General features: G+C 41.7%; 1 protein-coding gene across 1 annotated transcript in view; it reads right to left on the reverse strand.

Moving 5' to 3' along the window:
- The window catches only part of hdac7a (histone deacetylase 7a), a 58,684-nt gene extending 51,859 nt beyond the window's left edge, over positions 1-6,825 (reverse strand). The window contains exon 1 of the mRNA XM_020612603.1: positions 6,703-6,825. The gene's annotated coding sequence lies outside the window, so the exon portion shown is untranslated. The remainder of the gene's footprint in view (positions 1-6,702) is intronic.
- Positions 6,826-7,371: the final 546 nt, after the last annotated feature.

Genomic DNA, 7,371 nt, shown 5'->3' on the forward strand with positions numbered 1-7,371 from the left:
ATTTGATTTGATTTGATTTGATTTGATTTGATTTGATTTTCCCCTCTTTAAAATATTTTAAAAATCAAAAAGCAATTTTAAAAGTTCCCGCGACCCCGTTCAGGGATTAAGCGGTAGTAAATGAATGAATGAATTTTAAAAGTTATCAACAAATGTATCAATAATGGAAAGAGTTGGTTACTTCCCTAACAAACATGTCACATGTAGGCACTGAAACCTTTCTCTCTGCTATGCAGTTTGCTTGCCAGGATTTTTCTAAATTATGCCATATAAAATCCTGAGATGACCCAGAAATGTTTATCAAACAATATACATTTAACTGGTATCAGTATTTTTGTCAGTTCTTTACCTAACACTAAAAAGTGCATCTGAAAATCTGGCATAAAACTAAAGCAATTCAGGATCTGACACACTGTAAGCCTAAATAAATGAGTAAGCCAAATGCATATAATATATCTGTTAGAATGACAATATACTGTGTCTACAGCCTAAATGGAATAAATGAAAACTCAAACAAGCGGCAGTCCTACATTCCCCGACAGACTGCATGCTCTTTAAAGACACATACGCACGTATGTTCAAAATGTTTCCACTGTATAGAGGGAACAGAGAGACAGAGCGAGTGTCTGAAAAGACTCGCCACATCGAAAGCCTTAGTGACATGTGCAGTCCACAGAAACACGGTGGATCGCTGACAGACAGTTTCCACAATAGAGCAACGGTGTCATGAGCGCTGTCATCACAAACCACTGCTGAGAGGTCAAATGACAAAGTAATGTCACTTGTTTCTAGTGGCACATAACTCACTGTTCATTTCAGTTTCTGGAGTAATATCACAGATACCAATCTATCCCCCACTGCACATATAAAAATAAAAATTAAGTCCTTAAAAAAAACAAAACTTCCTCAGCAGACAAACCCAGGTGCCACCAAAATGGTTTGAGTGACAGGAGATGTCTGAGACATGTAGTGCAGAAACACCACAGAGCTTAAATTTAAAAGGATCATATCTGAATGAATTCCAGCCGATTTTCAATGTCTTGATCTGCTTAAACTGAAAGTGAAGTGAGGTCAACCCCAGCAACAGCACACAAAGTGTTTAATACAGGGCCAAGGAGCACCCCAAGGAAGTTTGGCGCTCTGGCAAGTTGTTCAAAACACACTGAGAAACTATAGCAACCACAGGAAAATCCGAGGGATATCAACAGCACACACACACACACGCACACGCACACAGACACAAACCCTCAAATCGCAAAGTCAAATCAAATCAAAACCCACCCTTTAACACCCACCAATTTGAACAACAACAAGCCTGAGAAGCGTGTGCGTGTGTGTTGGAAACACCCAGACAAGCCAAAAATAGCTCCACACTCTCATTCCCCATCTCTCGCTTTCAATACCTCGCTCGCTCCCTCTCTCTTTTTTTCTTTCTCCCCCTCTCTCTCTGCATCTTTCGCTTGTTTCACTATAAACCATTGGTAGGAAAAAATACGTTAATGTTCCCATACGGAAAATATCACCCACTACAGAGCACACCACTATCACACTGGGTATATGATTCAGTGTATGGAGAGAGTAATGACTATTTTGGCCTAACTGCTGCACAAGGGGAAACATAAAGCTTCTCACAACAGGGAAACATTAGTAGGCTGAAATGTACTTGTTTGTCTGACCCAGTGAGCCAATGAGGGGCATTCTGTGAGAACACTATAAAAAAGAATGAAGCAACTCTGGTATTTTTGTTTTTTCTTATGTCCAATTTACTGTAAGTTTTTTCAGGATAAAATAAGCTACCTGCTAACATGTCATGTGGATCTATGTAGATCAGGCTCTGTTCTCCTGGATGTTTAGGAAGCTGGATGCAGAGATTTTGCATTGGTCCAAACCATGGTGGCAACTTTCTCAGTCTGTTTAGCCTCAAAATACCCATTTACAAGTGAAGCGGATCTTCTAAACAAATGTCACATGGACTCACAAGTAACATGTTTACTGGACTGTTTTAGTAACCTGCTATCCTGCAAACAGACGTAGGGCTTTTAAACAAATGTAATTGCAGAGTTTTTTTTAAATAAGATGGATGTGTTGGTGTGGTCTTGTTTCTCTAGAAATAACCAGAGCTGTGTGTGCTCAAAGGATCATTTTGATTCATTATAACTAGTGCTTTATTTAGTTAATTTTGTTCCACCTTATCCTGAGGTTACAATAACATTGTTCTCATTCACATACATTAGTGAGAATGCAACAACATCCCCAAATCGTGCGCTCAGATGGTTGTAGGTTGCAGGTTGTACACGAGCTAAAAGCTTAGCCAGATTATCAAAATATTTGAAGGTAAAACACAAGTATGGCAGGCGTGCTAAGTCACAGTTGAACCACAAAATCGATCTATCAGCTGGGATGGACGGTTTGGGTGATAGAGTCATTTTACCGCTCACATTGGTTTTCTTGTCTAACCTGGAAGTCTGTTCATCTGACTGCTCGTGCTTCCTGCACCGTCTCATATGATTGGCCCAATACATCAGCAAATGAAAGTCAAAAGATGCCCTCTTTACTTTCCATAACACAAAATACAACTAATACACAACAGATCTGTTTGTATAAAGATGTCTCCAACCTTTTGTAACTCTCCTCCATAGGTGGGTCAAGGGTCAGACTCGGCCAAACAGCAGCCTGGATCTGGCTGGGATTAGGTGCCTTGCTCAAAGGCACTTGTAACAAAGAAACTGATCACACACCAAACAGCCTAGACCTTTAAGCAACCATGTAGCCCAACCACAAGCAACATCACTGTAGCATACAACTAACTGTAGAATATAATATCTCACACTATGGGGGTCCTTATGCTAATATCATAATTAAGTCTGAGTATAATTAGAACAGAGTGAGATGTTTAATAATTCTGACATGTTGCCTGTCAGATGAAGACAAATCAGGCATGCACATCTGTGATCTGTGCCTGTCACCTATGATTGATGAAAGTGAAGCTTCCCCGTCAGAGAACTTGTGTTTTCTCTAGTGTTTTCGGTGAAAGGTGACACCTCTGCTCTCTCCTTTGTGCCCTCTGTGGGGATTTAGGAGACAGATTGAGACAGAGAAAGAGAGACAGATGGGATTTTCCTTGCAGGATATCCTGTTCTGAGTAGAGCTGCTGGGCCCACTCTGACCTCCCCAACCCTCTTGACCCTTGACCTGCTCATATTTTAGGCTCAAATCTCAAATGTGTCCTAATCGCTTAGGTCTCTTCATTTTCTTTTAACACTGCTAAGGCCTCTTTGCTTTCTCTCCTTTTTCACTCCTCCATCGTGCTCACTGGTGTCACTTTTCATCTTGAGTCCTTGTTTTTCCTCTTCATGCCTTTGTCTGCTCCTACTCAAAGCTTCCAGGCTTCTTCACTGTCCTAGCAAAACCACAGTGAATGTACTTCACTAACTTTACTAATATATTTGGGATGTTCATCCATAAGTGAAAAGCCACAACAAAAACAGGTATAACAATTACTTACATACACATTCATCCTCTTATAGTTTGACTCACTTCCAGTGCTTTTTTTCACTGGGTTTTCATGGATTGACTGACATTACTGGAAAAATATGGATTGCCTGAGTAGTAAACTAAATTGAGGGCATTTGATTTGATTTAAAAGGTAAGTGTGTCAGGTCTGGAAGCAAGGCAGTTATCTCATGCACCAACTTTTCATTTATTTAGACAAACATAATTCTACCATTAATCCTGACTTCATTGCCTTTCCCCTGTCCCCAGACACTCTGGAGTTTAATTTCCATTTTACATCCCAGCATAAAAAATTACTTTTGAAAAATGGGTGACTAGTACATTAACACCAAGACTGGTGTTTGTACTGTATGTAGTTCATATCTAGACAGCTTTATATTGTAACTTGGTCTTTTACTGCACTATAATAATAGAGAACTACACAGGCTTTATGATCCATGAGCTGACCATCTGAGTCATCATACTTGTGACGTTGGTACAATGCAGGACAGCTGAGAAAATACAATTTTAGAAATGTAAAGCCACGCTCACGTTGTGGACTGTGAAAGGGGAGTGTTTAGAAAAAACTAAACCCTCTTTGTTGCTTTCCTTATTGCTCTCTCTGACTCTCAAGAGTTACCACTTTTTATCTTTCTTTTACAAATCCCCCTGTCTTTAAACATGATCCATCCACTATAAATCTACCTTCTCTCACCGTGTGTGCCATGAGCTGAAAAAGAATACCCTCCTAATGCTACCTTGGCACAAGTAAAAAAAATCTGTCAGTGAGCTTGAGATTTTGTGGTGCTACTCTACTACAAACAGTGTGTTATGTTAAGTTCTGCCTTGTCTTCAGATGTCTGAAGACATCATTACAGCTGGTCTGTAAAAAAAAATCATCTCAGTCTTTTGGCAGTGCCAATTTGAAAACCATTTTAAAAAATCACTGCCGTCAAATATCTTGATGTTACTAAAAAGGAGTGAGGCTGTCTTGTAGAAAAAAAAACATCTTTCAGGTATTATTTCTTGTCCTCAGACACCCATTTTTGTCTTCCCCCACTTTCTCTTTATGTCAGCCTTCTCTCACTCACACCCAGCTTTCCCACCCCTTAGTATAACTGGAATCCATTAGCTGATGAATGGTTGTTTGTGTTTTCTTTTTAAGCCCAACAGCGCCACCCCTGGACTGTGTGGCCAAAATGGGTGATAGCAAAACATTTGCTGTGATTAGGGAAATAATGAGCTAATCATTCTCTGACCTGTGAGTCAACCCTGAGGTCAAAGAGACACACAGAGTGGGCTGCTGCCCAGCTGGTTTCCCATGAACACCACCAGGCAGTAAATATATACTGGAGTTATTGTGTGCAGACAGGTGACATACATTTCTTTGCATGTATCTCAACATTGCTGCATGCATGCGTGTGCTTCTTGCATTTAAATGTGTGCACATGTATGTAAAGTGATGAGGATTCCAGTTGGCCAAGCGCAGAGTTTGGCCAGATAGACTGTGGTGGAACTCAATAGTTCCTGCTTCCTGTGGCGAAAGGAAGCGCTACCGTCGATGTCCCCTTATCGCTGGATACACAGGCAGTGTGGAGGGAGGAAAGGAAGAGGAAGAGGAGGGTGGCCAAGCAGGTTCAACAAAGGGAGAAGACTAAAGAGGCAGATAGGGCTGTTTCCACTAGGATTGTTTTTGGCATCTGACAGAAAAATACTAAGAAATCGGTAAGTGATGATAAAAGAAAGATGATGAAGAGGAGGAGAACATGTTTAAAATGTCTCCTGTGCGCTTGTAGCGCATTTGTCTTTGTCTCATTGCTAATTAGCATTGGGCACTGAACTGCAGAGGTTAAAAAAGCTTTTCTCTCTATGTGTGACATCATCAGCACTTAGTTGCATGTCAGTAGTGTTGTGGGAGATAAGTGGGACTATTTATAGCAAAAAATGACACAAAGATACATCCATCAATTCCATTTTGTTGCAGACAATCTTAAAAAATATATAAATGATGACCATGGATGAAAATTAGTAACTGTGTAGCTTCCTGGCAGATACAGATGAGTCACAGGCAAGGAGAGAAGAGATACAGTAGCAGTAGATATTGTAATGATAAGGGAAAGAATACAAAAACATAAGAAAATAAAAGCATGCACCATATGTCTAAAAAACTAACATTGTAGGCACCAAAAATATACCCACTTGCAGCTTATTGTGAAGGAACAAGCGAGAGATGACACAGAAGACAAAGGGAAAAAGGGGAAAAGAGATGTTTGGGATCAGGGTGGAGAAGCTTTCAGCACTTGGGATTGTCCCAGATGGACACAATTCGCTCCCTCCCTTTATAAACAGCCTCTGGCTTCTACCTCTCCTCTTTGTCAGTCTCTTCTTCTTTCCTTTAATGCATGTTGTGCACGACTCAACTCCCACTTTCCACAGATTCTGGGACCCTCAGCAGAAAATATGAACAAACTGACACTTTCTGTTTTTTCCTCTTCTGACATTTTCATCTGCCCCCCCCCAAATCTCAGCCATTTCCAAAGTCAACACACCACTAAATGCTGGGCTGACTCACTTCCACTGTGGGTGGCTCTGTTTCCAATTTTCTCACCAACTCGGCCACTCCACCACCTTGGAAGAAAAGAGGAAAACTTTTGTCCATAAAACAAAATGCTAAAGGGAGACCACATTTTCCCAAGGTGTTCAGTGTTAAAGGGACAAACGCGTTGCCTATAGATGCAGAGAGAAGACATGCGGCGAAACTGAGCACACTTCTCCCACTTCTTTTGTGAAGCAGTTATCGCTGTTTTCCTTCCCTTCTTTCTTTTTGGGAGAGCGTGGGAGCGCCCTCAGAGAGCTGCACAGAAACCACGGGGCTCATAACAACAGGAGGAAGCCGGTAACTTGAGTAACTCAGGCCAGGCAGAGAGGGGGATAAGGAGAAGGAGTGGAATGGAGTCCGGAGGAAAGGGGAAAGGCAGCAATGGAGAGAGAAACATTTTACAAGCGTGTCACGTCTTTGCTTGTCTCCTGTTCTTGAAAACATGACATTTGAGCTTACACAAGCAGTGAAACAAAACCCACATTTACAAATAACTTGTTGCATTCCAGACAGCATTTCCCACATGCACACACACACGCATACATCCCTCTGCACCCCAAATGCACTTTGCATTAAATTAGACAAGTCTCTCGACCAGAGTGCTGCCTTACCAGTCTGTGGTGTGAGCAATCGGCATGAGGAGTGTGTTAGAAAGTCCTGTCAGTCATGTTCCCATACAGCTCGGTCAGGAGGACATCCAAACTACACACACATACACACACAGGCACAGTATCAGTTCCCTCTGTCCAAGTGTTGAGAAAGTGAGGGGCCGCAACAAAGGCAACAGAGGGAGGGAGGGAGAGATAGAGAGAGAGAGAGAGAGAGAGAGAGAGAGAGATTAACCCCTCTGGGCTGAGTAGTGGACTCTCTCCCTCCCTGCACACAAACACACACACACACACCACATCACTGACTTCTTGTATTTTCTCTCAAGTGCCAAGAAGAGGAAGGTAGAGCAGAGAGAGCAGAGAGTACAATATGTGTGTTCATGGTCATGGATCTGTATATTATAGTGTGTATGTGTGTGTGTGTGTGTGCCTGATATTACTCATATTGTGGGGACCAAAACCTGATTATGCACTGACATTGTGGGGACTTGGCCTCTTCGTGCTGGCCCCCACCATGCAAGTCATTGAATTTTACAGTGGCAACTTGGTTTAAGGTTAAAGTTAGTCAAGTAGTGGATACTTTAGGGTTAGGGCAAGTCTCTGGGAAATGAATGGAAGCCGATGTAAAGTCCCCAAGAGGAATGAAAACAAATGTGTGTGTGTGTGTGTATG

This window comes from Monopterus albus, unplaced genomic scaffold (assembly GCF_001952655.1).
Source record: "Monopterus albus unplaced genomic scaffold, M_albus_1.0 scaffold126.1, whole genome shotgun sequence".
NCBI classification, from domain to species: Eukaryota; Metazoa; Chordata; class Actinopteri; order Synbranchiformes; family Synbranchidae; genus Monopterus; species Monopterus albus.